The sequence below is a fragment of the Oncorhynchus kisutch genome, linkage group LG27 (genome assembly GCF_002021735.2).
Source record: "Oncorhynchus kisutch isolate 150728-3 linkage group LG27, Okis_V2, whole genome shotgun sequence".
NCBI lineage: Eukaryota > Metazoa > Chordata > Actinopteri > Salmoniformes > Salmonidae > Oncorhynchus > Oncorhynchus kisutch.
The window spans coordinates 20,411,959-20,429,598 of NC_034200.2; the positions used below are offsets into that span (position 1 = coordinate 20,411,959).

General features: G+C 41.5%; 1 protein-coding gene and 1 long non-coding RNA gene across 2 annotated transcripts in view; one reads left to right on the top strand and one right to left on the bottom strand.

Moving 5' to 3' along the window:
- Window positions 1-1,937: 1,937 nt before the first annotated feature.
- On the bottom strand, window positions 1,938-4,648 carry LOC109872323 (uncharacterized). Its single transcript, XR_002252439.2, has 3 exons — window positions 4,344-4,648; window positions 3,072-3,273; window positions 1,938-2,783 (listed from the first exon to the last, which is right to left on the bottom strand). It is a non-coding gene; the product is annotated as an uncharacterized LOC109872323 (long non-coding RNA).
- An 8,437-nt stretch (window positions 4,649-13,085) lies between these two features.
- LOC109872260 (catenin delta-2-like) overlaps window positions 13,086-17,640 on the top strand; it is a 101,393-nt gene continuing 96,838 nt past the window's right edge. Inside the window, exon 1 of the mRNA XM_031806940.1 lies at window positions 13,086-13,368. The gene's annotated coding sequence lies outside the window, so the exon portion shown is untranslated. The remainder of the gene's footprint in view (window positions 13,369-17,640) is intronic.

Here is a 17,640-nt window from a genome sequence, read left to right on the forward strand (position 1 = left end):
ATTAAGTACTGCAGTGCAATCTCCTCCTCATGAACTGCACCAGATTTGCCAGTTCTTGCTGTGAGATGCCCCCTCTTCCACCAAGGCACCTGCAAGTTCCCGGGGCATTTCTGGGGGGAATGGCCCTAGCCCTCACCCTCCGATTCAACAGGTCCCAGACGTGCTCAATGGGATTGAGATCCGAGCTCTTCGTTGGCCATGGCAGAGCACTGACATTCCTGTCTTGCGGGAAATCACGCACAGAACGAGCAGTATGGCTGGTGGCATTGTCATGTTGGAAGGTCATGTCAGGATGAGCCAGCAGGAAGGGTACTACATGAGGGAGGAGGATGTCTTCCCTGTAACACACAGCATTGAGATAGACTCCAATGTCAACAAGCTCAGTTTGATGATGCTGTGACACACCGCCCCAGACCATGACGGACCCTTCACCTCCAAATTGTTCCAGCACCAGAGTACAGGCTTCGGTGTAACGCTCATTCCTTCGACGATAAATGCGATTCCGACCATCACTCCTGGTGAGACAAAACCGCGACTCATCAGTGAAGAGCACTTCTTCCAGTCCTGTCTGGTCCAGCAACGGTGAGTTTGTGCCCACAGGTGATGTCTGGTGAGGACCTGCCTTACAACAGGCCTACAAGCCCCCAGTCCAACCTATTGAGGACCGTCTGAGCACTGATGGAGGGATTGTGCGTTCCTGGTGTAACTCGGGCAATTGTTGTTGCATTCCTGTACCTGTCCCGCAGGTGTGATGTTCGGCTGTACCGATCCTGTGCAGGTGTTGTTACACATGGTCTGCCACTGTGAGGATGATCAGCTGTCCGTCCTGTTTCCGCTGTCTTAGGCGTCTCACAGTACGGACATTGCAATTTATTGCCCTGGCCCCCATCTGCAGTCCTCATGCCTCCTTACAGCATGGCAGGTTCACGCAGATGAGCAGGGACCCTGGGCATCTTTCTTTTGGTGTTTTTCAGAGCCAGTAGAAAGGCCTCTTTAGAGTCCTAAGTTTTCATAACTGTGACCTTAATTTCCTACCGTCTGTAAGCTGTTAGTGTCTTAACGACCGCTCCACAGGTACATGTTCATTAATTGTTTATGGTTCATTGAACAAGCATGGGAAACAGTGTTTAAACCCTTTACAATGAAGCTCTGTGAAGTTATTTTGATTTTTACGAATTATCTTTGAAAGACAGGGTCCTGAAAAAGGGATATATATTTTTTTTGCTGAGTTTAGTATGACTGCATCAGTGAAATTGCCCATCAGCGACTTTTTAAAGCATGTTACATAGAAAGTATAGGCATACACAATGCGTAACAGGGTCGGGGTCAATTCCAGACAATTTAGGAAGTACACTGAAATTCCAAATCTCTACGATACTTTTCAATTAGGAAAATTTGGGCTTGGAATTGGAATTTGAGGGGTGTCCCGGGTGGCGCAGTGGTCTAACACTGCATTGCAGTGTTAGCTGAAATTCTGGGTTCGAGTCCAGGCTCTGTCATAGCCGGCCATGACCAGGAGACCCATGGGGCGGCACACAATTGGCCCAGCGTCATCCGGGTTATGGGAGGGTTTGGCCAGCAGGGATGACCTTGTCCCATCACGCACTAGCGACTCCTGTGGCGGGCCGGGCGTAGTGCGCGCTGACACGGTTGCCAAGTGTATGGTGTTGGTGCTGCTGGCTTCCGCTTTAGGTGGGCATTGTGTCAAGAAGCAGTGTAGCTTCTTGACACAAGGACGCACGGCTCTCGACCTTCGCCTCTGCCGAGTCCGTAAGGGAGTTGCAGCGATGAGACAATTGGATACCACGAAATTAGGAAGAAAAAAACAAACAAAAAACGATTGGAATTTGATTTACTGTCTGAATAGATTGAAATGGAATTGACCCCAACCCTGGTGCATAACGCCATCATATCATTTGGTAAGCATTTATTACACATACACACCCACTTTAGTGGTGCTTGGCTTCAACAACAGCACTGCAAAATGTTAAACTAACTTGGAATTAAAAAAGTGTATCTTAAAGTTCTGGTTGCTACATCTGTGGTCGGCAGCAATAGTGATACAGTCTCAGGTGTAAACTACAACCCCAAACAAAGCATACAAAAAGTATAAAATAGTGTACGTGCATTTTTAAAGAAACACTGCGCAAATTAAGATGTTGACAGACCTAGTGTAATCTATTCTGTAAATAATGCCGATATCCAAGGTAGTGGTGTTGTTTAATGAAAACCTGTGATCAATGACGTATACTGTATAACATATACGATTAAAAAAATTGGGTGGTGTCTGGATGTTTCTGAAGGAAGTATGAGATCAAAATGCTCAAATCCTTTCAGTCACCATACTAACCACAAACTGTAGTCCACCTGTAGTTTCTACCTGGAAACCCACTGTCAACCAGCACCATTATAACCGATCTTTATATGCTCTTTGCAGTTCCTTGCATCCTCTAATAAGTTAGATGGATCCTGAAATATTACTTAAATCACTATTTGCCAACCTCAGTCTGGCTTTAGCCCTAATCCATTGTTAAATACGGGGATGTTTGGCCCAATCTCCATATTAAAAACAGGTGTCTCACCCAGCCAAGGGCGTCGAATTCTACACAGTTTAATGATTTCCCGTTTACTTTCAAAACTACACCGTTTGTGTGACTTTGGGAGACTGTGGTGGTGAGTGCAGGCCCAACTCAGTGTTTAGGCCTGAAAGTTTCCCCGATTCTTCTGCCCTGACTGTGGCAGAGCGTTTGTGGACGATTCCTGACTTTCTTCCATGTCAGCTCCTGCTCCAATATAAAGAATATGGAAAATGTAAAGAATATGTTATCTTCATGCTGCAACACAGTGACAGCTACAGTAAATACAATAATGATAGCTCTTAGTATTGAAACATCATGGCTACGTCTCAAATGGCATCCCATTCCCTATATAGTGCACTACGTTTGACCAAGGGCCATACTGCATCTGGGTCAGAAGTAGTGCACTATATGGACTCAGGTAGGCCCTGGTCAAAACAAAAACACTATAATAACACAGCCCATGAAACAGGATCATTTGAATGAAGATCTCACCGGTTGGATTGATGTTGAGTTGAGATAGGCTCAGGGGGAGATCGCTGGCGTTTGGGTCAGTGGGGCTTTGGAGGATATCATGCAGGGCATTCCTTCGTCCAGTTCTACCGGAGGCTATGAAGTCTGCATACGTCACTTCAACTTCGGTCATCGCTGACACATGTGCACATTGACACTTGTTTCAGGAGTGGCTTTCACAACACTGAAGAAATAGTAGTCAAAATATGTACTGTACATTGACCTGAATATCATTACAATCAACAATATATATTTCATTATAATAGCTTCAAAGATGTATATGTTGCTAGGCCTTCACCAATCATAGCTGGATCATTGGGATGGAGTTCAGAAAGTTTGCATGAGTTTTATTGATTGGACTGAAAACCTTTGCTGTGGAAATAAAGGTGTCACTCATTTTGTGATGATCTGTGGGTGAATTTTACAATTAAATCCAATTCAAAATAGACAATTAAATTGAAATTAGATCACTATAACACTTTTCAGTCAACCATATAGGATGCACTCAATGCACACATTATTCAGCCTGTATAGCAGATCATACACATCTTTTGTCCATCATGGTTCCTCAAAGGATGGCTCCAAACAGCAGACCTGAACCTGGTTTCCCAAAAGCATCTTAAGGCCAATTTCCCCATTAGATTGGCTAAATTCATTGTTAGACCCATAGGATCCTAAGGTTCTAAGATGTTTTTTTATAGCGATTTTGGAATGTAAATCTTGGTTGGGCAAACTCCCCCCCCCATTTGTTTTGATACTTGCCAGCAAAGCAGCTACATAACACAGCACTAAACAATACATTAATTAAACTATAACGGTGACAAACGTTGCCCACAAACTGTTAGGGCCTATATGAAGCTGTCCCAACAGCAGAGCTTTTATCCTAACCACTACGCTCTGTATTTTCCGCTGGCTGCCCCACCACCAAAGAAAGAACTGAGCTAGTCTGAAACACTTGCATTTTGGTGATTCCTTAAGAAAAGCAAAAACTGAGACCATGTTTGCATGCGGCTTTATTAACTCCATTTTTTTTTACATGGTTGCAAACTGATATGTGACACATCGATGCCTAAATAAATAAATAAATCAAAATTAGGGTCTCTGCCCCACCTGCACTGAATGACGGGTCGCCAATGAAATATGCTTTTGGGAAACCGGGCCCTGATCAGCATATCTAATGCCCATAATTTCCTTGAAAAACAGTGCAATACATGCGGTGACATGCTCGTTGTTAGTCCGATATCAGGATCTTACCTTGAGTAATCTGTCATCCTACGACTGTAAAATCCGTGCCACATTTTTGAGCGAGTGACAAAGGGAATCTAGTCTAGTGGGCCTACAAAGGAATCACATTGACCGTACGCGACGCGCATCATCTACAAAACCCCACAGGATTATTTACGCTCTAGGTAAATATCTGGATTTAGATAGCCTACTCACATCGGTTTATAGCCTATTGCCTTTACATACGACGTACGGTTATTGTACGCGCATCAATACTATACATGTAAAGCCCCAGCATCGTTGCCTTACATTCCTTGATTGACAGGTTTTCTGCTGCTCTGACCAATAAACACCATCCTAACGCACATCCACAAGATCATTGGATAGGGCGAACAAAAGGGATGAGATTTTGGAGCATCACAGCCGAATCAAAAACAAACGAATCTTCTGCCTCCTATATTCAATTCAAAGGGCTTTATTGGCATGGGAAACATATGTTAACAATGCCAAAGCAAGTGAAATAGATAATATACAAAAGTTAAATCATCAACAGTAAACATTACACTCACAGAAGTTCCAGTTGAATAAAGACATTACACATGTAACGATGTGCAAAAAGTACAAAATGGAAAATAAATCAACATAAATATGAGTTGTATTTACAATGGTGTTTGTTCTTCACTGGTTACCCTTTTCTTGTGACAACAGGTCACAAATATTGCTGCTGTAATGGCACACTGGTATTTCACCCAGTAGATATGGGAGTTTATCAAAATTGGGTTTGTTTTCGAATTATTTGTGGATCTGTGTAATCTGAGGGAAATATGGGTCTCTAATATGGTCATACAGTTGAAGTCAGAAGTTTACATACACTTAGGTTGGAGTCATTAAAACTCATTTTTCAACCACTCCACAAATTTCTTGTTAACAAACTATAGTTTGTGCATGACACAAGTAACTTTTCCAACAATTGTTTACAGACAGATTATTTCACTTATAATTCACTGCATCACAATTCCAGTGGGTCAGAAGTTTACATACACTAAATTGACTGTGCCTTGAAACAGCTTGGAAAATTCCAGAAAAGGATGTCATTGCGTTAGAAGCTTCTGATAGGCTAATTGACATCATTTGAGTCAATTGGAGGTTTACCTGTGGATATACTTCAAGGCCTACCTTCAAACTCAGTGCCTCTTTGCTTGACATCATTGGAAAATCAAAAGAAATCAGCCAAGACCTCAGAAAAATTATTGTAGACCTCCACAAGTCTGGTTCATCCTTGGGAGCAATTTCCAAACATCTGAAGGTACCATGTTCATCTGTACAAACAATAGTGCACAAGTATAAACACCATGGGACCACGCAGCCGTCATACCGCTCAGGAAGGAGACGCGTTCTATCTCCTAGAGATGAACGTACTTTGGTGCGAAAAGTGCAATCCCGGAACAACAGCAAAGGACCTTGTGAAGATGCTGGAGGAAACAGGTACAAAAGTATCTATATCCACAGTAAAACGAGTCCTATATCAACATAACTTGAAAGGCCAATCAGCAAGGAAGAAGCCACTCCTCCAAAACTGCCATGAAAAATGCCAGACTATGGTTTGCAACTGCAGATGGGGACAAAGATCGTATTTTTTTGAGAAATGTAATCTGGTCTGATGAAACAAAAATAGAACTGTTTGGCTATAATAATTGTCATGTTTGGAGGAAAAAGGGGAAGGCTTGCAAGCTGAAGAACACCATCCCAACCGTGAAGCACAGGGGTGGCAGCATCATGTTGTGGGGGTGCTTTGCTGCAGGAGGGACTGGTGCACTTCACAAAATAGATGGCATCTTGAGGAAAACAAAGTATGTGGATATATTGAAGCAACATCTCAAGACATCAGTTGGGAAGTTAAAGCTTGGTCGCAAATGTGTCTTCCAAATGGACAATGACCCCAAGCATACTTCCAAAGTTGGGGGAAAATGGCCTCAATCCCACTGAAAAAGCATGTGCGAGCAAGGAGGCCTACAAACCTGACTCAGTTACACCAGCTCTGTCAGGAGGAATGGGCCAAAATTCACCCAACTTATTTTGGGAAGTTTATGGAAGGTTACCTGAAACATTTGACCCAAGTTAAAGAATTTAAAGGCAATGCTACCAAATACTAATTGAGTGCAGGGAAACTTCTGACCCACTGGGAATGTGATAAAAAAAAAAAAAAGCTGAAATAAATAATTCTCTACTATTATTCTGACATTTCACATTCTTTAAATAAAGTGGTGATCCTAACGGACCTAAAACAGGGAATTATTACTAGGATTAAATGTCAGGAATGGTGAAAAACTGAGTTTAAATGCATTTGGAAAAGGTACATGTAAACTCCCGACTTCAACTGTACATTTGGCAGGAGGTTAGGAAGTGCAGCTCGGTTTCCACCTCATTTTTTTGGGCAGTGTGCACATAGCCTGTCTTCTCTTGTGAGCCAGGTCTGCCTACAGCAGCCTCTCAATAGCAAGGCTATGCTCACTGAGTCTGTACATAGTCAAACCTTTCCTTAAGTTTGGGTCAGTCACAGTGGTCAGGTATTCTACCAGTGTACTCTCCTGTTTATGGCCAAATAGCATTCTAGTTTGCTCTGTTTTTTTTGTTAATTATTTGACAGATTGGAAATGAATATATATTTGTTTTCTCATGGTTGGGTCTAAATCATGTTGCTGTCCTGGGGCTCTGTGGAGTCTGTTTGTGAACAGAGCCCCAGGACCAGATTGCTTAGGGGACTCTTCCCCAGGTTAATCTCTCTGTAGGTGATGGCTTTGTTATGGAAGGTTCGTGAATCACTTCCTTTTAGGTGGTTGTAGAATTTAATGACTCTTTTCTGGATTTGGATAATTAGCGGGTATCGGCCTAAATCGGCTCCTCATGCATTATTTGGTGTTTTACGTTGTACACTGAGGATATATTTTTGCAGAATTCTGCATGCAGAGTCTCAATTTGGTGTCTCAATTTGGTGTTTGTCCCATTTTGTGAATTCTTGGTTGGTGAGCGGACCCCAGACCTCACAACCATAAAGGGAATGGGTTCGATAACTGATTCAAGTATTTTTAGCCAGATCCGAATTGGTATGTCGAATTTGATGTTCCTTTTGAGGGCATAGAATGCCCTTCTTGCCTGGTCTCTCAGATCGTTATCAGGATCCGTTGCTCCTGTATCAGACTTACAGTGGGGGAAAAAAGTATTTAGTCAGCCACCAATTGTGCAAGTTCTCCCACTTAAAAAGATGAGAGAGGCCTGTAATTTTCATCATAGGTACACTTCAACTATGACAGACAAAATGAGAAAAAAAATCCAGAAAATCATAGGATTTTTTATGAATTTATTTGCAAATTATGGTGGAAAATAAGTATTTGATCAATAACAAAAGTTTCTCAATACTTTGTTATATACCCTTTGTTGGCAATGACAGAGGTCAAACGTTTTCTGTAAGTCTTCACAAGGTTTTCACACACTGTTGCTGGTATTTTGCAGATCTCCTCTAGAGCAGTAATGTTTTGGGGCTGTTGCTGGGCAACACGGACTTTCAACTCCCTCCAAAGATTTTCTATGGGGTTGAGATCTGGAGACTGGCTAGGCCACTCCAGGACCTTGAAATGCTTCTTACGAAGCCACTCCTTCGTTGCCCGGGCGGTGTGCTTGGGATCATTGTCATGCTGAAAGACCCAGCCACGTTTCATCTTCAATGCCCTTGCTGATGGAAGGAGGTTTTCACTCAAAAGCTCACGATACATGGCCCCATCAATTCTTTCCTTTACACGGATCAGTCGTCCTGGTCCCTTTGCAGAAAAACAGCCCCAAAGCATGATGTTTCCACCCCCATGCTTCACAGCAGGTATGGTGTTCTTTCGATGCAACTCAGCATTCTTTGTCCTCCAAACACGACAAGTTGAGTTTTTACCAAAAAAGTTATATTTTGGTTTCATCTGACCATATGACATTCTCCCAATCTTCTTCTGGATCATCCACATTTTTGGAGTGTGACTGTTTGAGGTTGTGGACAGGTGTCTTTTATACTGATAACACGTTCAAACATGTGCCATTAATACAGGTAACAAGTGGAGGACAGAGGAGCCTCTTAAAGAAGAAGTTACAGGTCTGTGAGAGCCAGATATCTTGCTTGTTTGTAGGTGACAAATACTTGTTGTTACACCATAATTTGCAAATAAATGCATTAAAAGTCCTACAATGTGATTTTCTGGAAACATTTTTCTCATTTTGTCTGTCATAGTTGAAGTGTACCTATGATGAAAATTACAGGCCTCTCATCTTTTTAAGTGGGAGAACTTGCACAATTGGTGGCTGACTAAATACTTTTTTGCCCCACTGTATGTATGTATGTATGTATGTATACATACATACATACACACACACGTTATATATATACACACGTATATATATATATATACACACACATACACACGTGTGTGTGTGTGTGTGTATTGATTATTGCAGGGATGACTGATTATCTCAACATGCATGCATGCATATATGCATATATATATATATATATACACATACATACATACATACATATATATATATATATATACATATATATATATACATATACACATATATATATATATACTGAAAAGCTGCATGGACAATATGCCACCATCTAGTGGGCTCATTGATTTCTGCAGGGATGCCTGATTATCTCACCATGTGTGTATATATATATATATATATATATATATACACATACATACATATATACACACACGGTGAGATAATCAGTCATCCCTGCAGAAATCAATGAGCCCACTAGATGGTGGCATATTGTCCATGCAGCTTTTCAGTACAGCACATTATGACCAAGGTAGGGTTTTATTATAGCTTTTCATCACATTACTGCCAAGCTGGGCACTGGGGAAACCCAGAGATGGGAAACTTAAGTTTAGCACTCTATACAATAGCAGCGCTCCACTGTAAAATACCAATAACCACCTCCGGTGTCCATCTTTTATTTACAGCACACCTTTTTGAGGCTATACATTAACATTTGTCAGAATGTTTGAAAACATGCTTTTGTTTTTATTTCTCTGAATGTGACTCAAGCTGCCTGTGTAAAAGGATGAGCTACAATGCAATAGAGCAGTGGTGCCTCTCTCTCTCTCGTTCATAGATTTAGTAAGATTGTGTTTGGGTTGGGATGTGCATTGGGGGCTAAATCCCTGGCATTTCATCCTATAATCTTCTCTTCAAGGTCACGTGTGAATGAGTTTTCTATATCCACCAGAAAGTGGACATTGATCCAAAACGGAAGCACTTGGGCTCAGACTTTGCTATCCTCTTGGTGGGAAGGCCTCCGAGCCGGGGAGACTGGCTCAGCTGGGGATTACAGCCTGGTTTCATCTACCAGGTCTGCGTCCAAAATGGCACCCTATTACCTATGTAGTGTATGACTTTTTCTACCGGAACCCTATAGTCCCTGGTCAAAGTAGTGCACTAGGGAATAGCGTGCCATGTGGAACGCACCCCAGGCTAGCGCAGGGGGGAGCAAGGCTCACATGACATCGCCACCCCATGCATGGTCTACTGGGCTGTTCTGTTGCTAAGGTTCACCAAGGAACGCAATTATCACACAATGCTCATTTGTGTGCAATTGGATTGTTTGACGTGTTGTGTACTATGGGATATGGATGGTGGAATATTTAACCTTTAGATTCGGCTGTGCGTGTGTGTGTGTGTGTGTGTGCGTGCGTGCATGCGTTCGTGCGTGCAATAGTTTTTCCTCTTACTGTGTATTGTTCTCCTGAGTCCACTGACTGTGTGTCTCTATTGTTTCTCTGTCAAGGTTTATCAGAGGCTACTCCTCTGACACTGTCTGAACCCTCCCCATGCATCCTAAGTGACTGATGATGCTACTGCAACCTCAAGTGAGATACAAATCAAAAGGTAGAGCCTATATTTGCTGCCAGATCTCCTTTCAACTCAGCAGCATTTTTTCCATACCAGAACAACATACGGTACAACGTTATTTGGGTATTTCTTTAATCACAACTGGCAATTACAGTGGGGCAAAAAAGTATTTAGTCAGCCACCAATTGTGCAAGTTCTCCCACTTAAAAAAGATGAGGCCTGTAATTTTCATCATAGGTACACTTCAACTATGACAGACAAAATGAGAAGAAAAAATCCAGAAAATCACATTGTAGGATTTTTAATGAATTTATTTGCAAATTATGGTGGAAAATAAGTAAGTCTCACAGACCTGTAACTTCTTCTTTAAGAGGCTCCTCTGTCCTCCACTTGTTACCTGTATTAATGGCACCTGTTTGAACTTGTTATCAGTATAAAAGACACCTGTCCACAACCTCAAACAGTCACACTCCAAACTCCACTATGGCCAAGACCAAAGAGCTGTCAAATGACACAAGAAATAAAATTGTAGACCTGCACCAGGCTGGGAAGACTGAATCTGCAATAGGTAAGCAGCTTGGTTTGAAGATATCAACTGTGGGAGCAATTATTAGGAAATGGAAGACATACAAGACCACTGATAATCTCCCTCTATCTGGGGCTCCACACAAGATCTCACCCCACAAGATCTCACCACAAGAATGGTGAGCAAAAATCCCAGAACCACATGGGGGGACCTAGTGAATGACCTGCAGAGAGCTGGGACCAAAGTAACAAAGCCTACCAACAGTAACACACTACGCCGCCAGGGACTCAAATCCTGCAGTGCCAGACGTGTCCCCCTGCTTAAGCCAGTACATGTCCAGGCCAGTCTGAAGTTTGCTAGAGAGCATTTGGATGATCCAGAAGAAGATTGGGAGAATGTCATATGGTCAGATGAAACCAAAATATAACTTTCTGGTAAAAACTCAACTCGTCGTGTTTGGTGGACAAAGAATGCTGAGTTGCACCCAAAGAACACCATACCTACTGTGAAGCATCGGGGTGGAAACATCATGCTTTGGGGCTGTTTTTCTGCAAAGGAACCAGGACGACTGATCCGTGTAAAGGAAAGAATGAATGGGGTCATGTATCGTGAGCTTTTGAGTGAAAACCTCCTTCCATCAGCAAGGGCATTGAAGATGAAACGTGGCTGGGTCTTTCAGCATGACAATGGTCCCAAACACATCGCCCGGGCAAAACAAAGGTGTGGCTTCGTAAGAAGCATTTCAAGGTCCTGGAGTGGCCTAGCCAGTCTCCAGATCTCAACCCCATAGAAAATCTTTGGAGGGAGTTGAAAGTCCGTGTTGCCGAGCAACAGCCCCAAAACATCACTGCTCTAGAGGAGATCTGCATGGAGGAATGGGCCAAAATACCAGCAACAGTGTGTGAAAACCTTGTGAAGACTTACAGAAAATGTTTGACCTCTGTCATTGCCAACAAAGGGTATATAACAAAGTATTGAGATAAACTTTTGTTATTGACCAAATACTTATTTTCCACCATCATTTGCAAATAAATTCATAAGAAAATCCTACAATGTGATTTTCAGGATATTTTTTTTTCTCATTTTGTCTGTCAGAGTTGAAGTGTACCTATGATGAAAATTACAGGCCTCTCATCTTTTTAAGTGGGAGAACTTGCACAATTGGTGGCTGACTAAATACTTTTTTCCCCCACTGTATGTCGGGCTATAAGAGCGGTGCATGGTGTGTGATACCTGAGAGAAGAGAGTGAGCTCAGGTGTGCTTATTCACCCCTAGGGACAGGATGACACACTACTGATAACAACAATGAGCAGCAGCCAGAGAATGACTGACTTCTTCCTCCATGTAGAATTATTATGTTATATCTTGATAGGTACCTTCAACAATACTGATGAACATCGTTTGCTGTTGAACATGCTTTGGTATTTATGTTGCACGTTTAGAGATGACAGAAAATGCTAAAATATGATATTGTTTTCACCAAGCGTCCCCTGCATGCTATGTGTACCTTTGTTTGAATTTAATGTGACCTTTTGTTTGACCTTTTTTTATGACCTTTTATATGAATGATTTTTCTTAGGAAAACAGGTGCAACATGTGCGCTCCAGGCTACTGTGTGTGAATTGTCCATTCAGTGGTTTCACCTTGACAGTGTGTGCTGAAGGAATAGCAAACCTCTACATAATGCACATTTATTTCAAAGGGGGTTACATTGTGAGTGGGTGGTACGAATTTTGATCAACCTCCAAAACCTCCACATCCACTCCCCCAGACCCAAATACAAATGGTTTAACATTACTGATCTTGCCGTCTGCCTCTGTGGTGTGCCCTTTTGCCTCAGAGGAAGTGATGTGGCGACTGGCCCACGTTTGTACAGTAGTCATGTTGCTGCTCTATGCCAAAAGGGCCCCAGGACAGATGATGTCACCTAAACTAGGTTGAGAAAATGGAGGGATGACTACAAGACTGGAGAAGAAAATAGACATTTGTTTTACTTGTAGAACATAAAAAAAGTAAGAAATATATTTGTCAATCCCATTGTATTTATGGACACATATAGGTTCAATAGATGTCCTCCATATGGGGCTAAATTGACCCCCAATTTATAATTTCAATTAAAAGTAGCAATATATACAGAAATAATTATTTCAAAAAGTAAAAACTAGCAGGCCTGAGAAGAGAAGACTAAACTCATGTCAGATTATACCTATTCACTTGATGGCTGTGTAGCATAGGCTACAGATGGCTTGAAATGTGGGGAGAGAAGAGATGCTCATCCTTGCATCACCAGGAGATGTCGTTGCCTGTACCCGTACCTAAACAGCACAACGTTGTCTGACAGCAAGGGGAATGTTAAAGACAAGGGAGCATTGGAGAGAGCAAGCGCCGCTGCCTTCTCTGCTGCACAGTGCACAACCCAGTGAACGGGTCTCCCTAGACTGCCCGTACCTATAGCGGTCTCTCTTGGCCATTCGGTGGATGCTGTCTTTTCGGGCAACACCAACGTCGGGCGTAAAGTGTGTTTTCGGACAATTCGTAAGGAATGCTTTACATATTTTACATGGTTTGAATTTTGGTTACCAATCGAGGGGAGTCGAGAACAACGCGGTTCCCCGGCATATTTTACAGTAAGCGCAATGTCATTCCAGTTGCTTTTCCAGCTGTCATACATACACTCCAAACAATTCGGGTGCATTTGTCAGTCGTCTCGGGAAGGGAGGAACAATCGCCAGCTCTGGCTTGCCTTTGCATACATTTCTCACCCCTTTGTTACTCTGCCAGATGTTTTTCCAGGGTCCGAAAGTGTAATATTTCAGATTTATTGTGGGCTATAACATGCATTGATTGTGGACTGAAAATGGAATCCATTTGAGGACGATTCGCTAGCTAAAGCGGGGATGCTCTGAGAAAACACCCTATTACTTTCCGATTGACCTAAATTTGAACGATATATTTATAAGATTATACTGGTCGACATCAGATCGCATTAGATGACCGTCATTCTTTTGTCTGTAATGCAATGCTGTAGATAAGGTGGAAAGGTGAGATTAAATGTCTCATTTTCATAGCTGATGATGACTGCCAATGAATAAGATTAATTCATTCTTACATTTCTAGGCTATGCATTATTAGGTATTCTATGACTAGCAGGTCTTTCATCACCAAATGTAGCCTAGCTGCATAATTTCTGTCTATTTGAATAGGGTGCCTTGCCTCAGTTAGATCAACTCCATATAAAATTGCCCTCCTTTTTTTTATTTGCATGTGATGCTTGGCGTTTGATCGTGTTTTGACTGCAATTCCTGGCATGAATATTTAAAGAATAGACAAATATAGACTTGTTTCCAAAACTCAGGAATAATAACATTGATGATGTTAAGTTGAAGGTATAAGCCATGTTGAAACCATATACATCATTGAATGAATGAGTTAATGGTTGCCCAGGCCTATAGGTAAGGCTAGGCATTTATAGTTCAATATTCTACATCAGGCCTGTTTGTGTGTAAAGGGATGAGAAGCTCACATGGTCAAAATTCTATAGATTTTATGGAAAAATCACCCTCATAAGCCCTGATAAATTATTTCTATTTAGATACAATAGGACACATCCTGTGGTCAGATGTATATGATGTTTGTCTCCCCAGGGCCACACAATGACTATTGGCCCTCACTGGGTCATCAACAACAATGATAGTGTAGTAGTTCCTATCTGGATCACAGAAGCCTTGGCCTATTCTATGACTTTCCAATGGGTTCGGCACATAGTCCTACTAAGAGAGGGAGCCTTATTTATGGACAGGATGATTTGATACATTTTGTAAATATAATTCAAATGGTTAAGTGATTGAGAAAAAAGGGTCAAAAGTCAAAAGATCTGCCTTCCAATTGCCCCACCTCCGGTTGTGTTATGATTTTGACAGTGGTTGGAGATATAAGCTACAAGGGTAGGGGTTGTGGTGGTCATATGGTAAGTTTCCCATTCATCTGTGGGCAAACGTGTCCTCGATACAAGGAAAACATTCCACTTATAGTTGACTGGGAGATAGGGTTCTGAAAGCAGTGTCACCCAATTTGTTATCAATTTGAATCATCCATTGTTTGACCTGATAAGCTTGCATGATAAGCGTTGTTTTTCTTCAAGGGAAATGTGTTGAATGGGTTGTCGTCTGGGTGCAGGTTGCTGTATTCCAATCTTCAAAGCTGCAGATTGATATCATAGCCTGTCTGTCTCAGCCCCTGCCCCCAGCCCCCGCCTCAGTTCCTTGTGTTGATGGAAGATAATGGACATAGGCCTAGGTCATCAATTCCATGAAAGGCTGTAGTAGTACAACAACAAAAAAATCTAACATTTCAAACTAGCAGAATGCTGTTATTATCATTAAATATTTAAGTGCTGCACGAAATGGACCACATTAGCATTGGTAATAAAAAAGATTGTTTGTGTTATTAGTAACCAGTGGTTTTCAGTCATTTAGCCTATATGTTCATAGGCAGCAGGTAGCCTAGTGGTCAGAGTGTTGGGCCAGTAACTGAAAGGTTGCTAGATCGAATCCCCGATGTTCTGCCCCTGAACAAGGCAGCCAACCCACTGTTCCTAGGCCATCATTGTAAGTAAGAATTTGTTCTTAACTGACTTGCCTAGTAAAATAACATTTTTTTTTTTGAATAATCTGTCTTACTGCTGATTAGTGGTATTGCTGCTGGCCCTATCTGTGAAGGCTAATTGAAACTCCAAAGAAAAATCTTGCACTGACTAGAGGAACCAATGCATCATAGGTGCTGGAGGAGTTTTGATTTAAGTAGATTTTTCTGAAATACCATTTGTCACGTACTACAAATTTGTCAGTTATGAGAGACAGACAGTGACACATTTTTGATCAAATTAATAAGTAAGTATTTTGGTCTGCAGCGTTCTCAATTTAAATGGCAGACTGGGATGTATCGCAAAGATTGTGACACACATACACCCCCCTACGTATTTATTTGGACAGTGAAGCTAAAACTTTTAATTTGGCTCTATACTCCAACATTTTGGATTTAAGATAAAAATGTTTCACTGAGGCGACAGTACAGAATGTCACCTTTTATTTGAGGTTATTTTCATACATATCTATTTTACTATTTAGAAATTGAAGCACTATGTATCTAGTAGTCCTCTTATTTAACTGTGTCATAAGTATTTGGACAAATTCACTTACGTGTATTAAAGTAGTCAAAAGTGTAGTATATGGTCCCATATTCCTAGCACACAATGATTACACCAAGCTTGTGACTATAAACGTGTTGATCTTTGTGCCTCTAACTTTCTCACTCATCATTATTATACACAATTCATTCATGATTATCCATAATCCATAATCCATTATTCATAATCCACATTAATGTAGATGTTTCTTATTTACAATAAAAGTGATTCCAAAATGAAACAATTCATAATTTACCATTCATTCCTATTGGGCACAAAATAATCAGAAGCACAACCAAAACAAACTTCAAATTCATCCCACAAGTTTGTAGACTCATTGTGTCCTAGGAATATCGGACCATATGTTAACCTTTTCACTACTTAGATACAAAGTGAATTTGTCGAAATACTAACAACATCTTCAAATAGGTGGACTAGATACATAAAGTGCTTTCATTTCTAAACGATAAAACAGATACGTATGAAAATACCCTCAAATAAAAAGTTGCATTATGTGCTGTTGCCTCATATGAAACATTTGATCTCAAATCCAAAATGCTGGAGTATAGAGACAATTTAAAGTGTTAGCTTCACTGTCCATATAAATACGTAGGGGAGTGTAGATTTTTCTGTTAGCCCACCTATGCCTCAAAGGCATAGGCCTACACAGGCAGCCCAATTCAGATTTTTTTCAGAGCTGATTTGATTGGTCAGGAGACCAATTAGTGGGGAAAAGATCAGAATTGGGCTGACTGTGTAAATACAGCCAAAGCCACACTTTATCGCTTTCCAAATCAATCAATACCTTTTAATGGTTGCCAAGTTGTTGCCATGATGGCTTTTGGCTGTTTGTGTCAGTTGTAGTAGATTTAGCCTAATGAACCGTCTATTATGGATTGAAAGAGACTGTGATTACTATTGCCCTGTATATAAGGTCAAGGCCACCCTTTAGCCACGCTTCCCTTTAGCTCACTGTTGTAATGTGCTTTACCATAATGCTGTCCTTAAGTCACTTGAGTTGTGAAGTGGAAAATTACAACCACGGCTCGACTCCGTTATTTATTACTGATCACCCTTTAGAACACTATTCCTTTTTCACTCTGTCCCAGTCTTGTTTCCTCTCCTTTTTTAATTCTACATTTATCTCAGTTTGGATTGTTGGAGGAACAGAGTGTTTTAGGGGAAGGGAGGAGAGGTAGGGCTGGGTGGGGGGGGTCTCTTATTCCCTCCCCGTTTCTCTTCTCTCTCCCCCTCCTCGTTTCTCTTCTCTCTCCCCCTCCTCGTTTCTCTTCTCTCTCTCCCTCCCCGTTTCTCTTCTCTCTCTCCCTCCCCGTTTCTCTTCTCTCTCTCCCTCCCCGTTTCTCTTCTCTCTCTCCCTCCCCGTTTCTCTTCTCTCTCCCTCCCCGTTTCTCTTCTCTCTCCCTCCCCGTTTCCCTTCTCAGTGTGTCTCTGTCTGTCTCGGTCTCCCAGTACGAAGTGCAGTCAGGTCTGTGGATATCAAAGAGGACTTCAGCCATTGTTTGGACTTAAAACATCTCTTTTCATTAGCCTCCCTCTCCAAAGGCTGCTCTGACACGGACTAATCACCACATATTTGTACACGAGGCTGAACATTATAGCATTAGAAACCCAGAATATAGTGCTTATAATTTTTGGAGTACAGTGGAAGGATTCTTTAAATACGCAATAGAGAAATTAAGTTGTACTTCTATTC